The sequence below is a fragment of the Odontomachus brunneus genome, unplaced genomic scaffold (genome assembly GCF_010583005.1).
Source record: "Odontomachus brunneus isolate Ranch 3 - 2012 unplaced genomic scaffold, Obru_v1 Obru_scaffold_061, whole genome shotgun sequence".
In the NCBI taxonomy this organism is placed as follows: Eukaryota; Metazoa; Arthropoda; class Insecta; order Hymenoptera; family Formicidae; genus Odontomachus; species Odontomachus brunneus.
The window spans coordinates 1,136,434-1,137,072 of NW_022639511.1; the positions used below are offsets into that span (position 1 = coordinate 1,136,434).

General features: G+C 43.8%; 1 pseudogene; it reads right to left on the bottom strand.

Moving 5' to 3' along the window:
* LOC116846187 overlaps positions 1 to 639 on the bottom strand; it is an 8,058-nt pseudogene that overhangs the window by 7,008 nt on the left and 411 nt on the right.

Here is a 639-nt window from a genome sequence, read left to right on the forward strand (position 1 = left end):
GTCCGTCCGTGTGACTACGCGCGCTCGGCCGAGTTCGGCGCACCGAGCGAGAGAGAGAATGTCATTCCCTCGCTCGGTGCGCCAAACTCGGCCGAGGGAACGTAGTCACACAGACGAACAGAAATATCTCGGTATGAGAAGTGGAAGGAGTAAAACGCCAGTGCGCCCGGGCAAGATTTCCCAGCTCTGATTCTACGTCGTATGTCGCTGTCGGATATTGCAAGCAGCTGATAATGTAATGCGAGAATTTGTGTTTAAATGAACAGGCTTAAAACGCAGAGACTTCGGTCGTTTGATAACATAGTGAAAGACATCGCTCCATATGTGCATCCGAATACGTGTGTGCTCGGAACGTCGGGCAACGGGTAATACAAGGAGACAGACGTATGACGTTCTGTCTTCTTCTCTCGCTCAGGCGAATCAGCGATGGTCACGGTGTGATACCAAACAGAAGACGCGGCCCGTACACTGTTTAATATTTGAGAGTCTAATTTAAATCAGTTTCTTGACTTCAATAATATTTAGTTACTTTTAATTATCATGTGTATCGAAATTTACTATTTTAACACAAAACATTGTGTTTAAGTTAAATTATTTAACTCCATTATCTTACTTATCTTAGTTAAATTAACGACATAT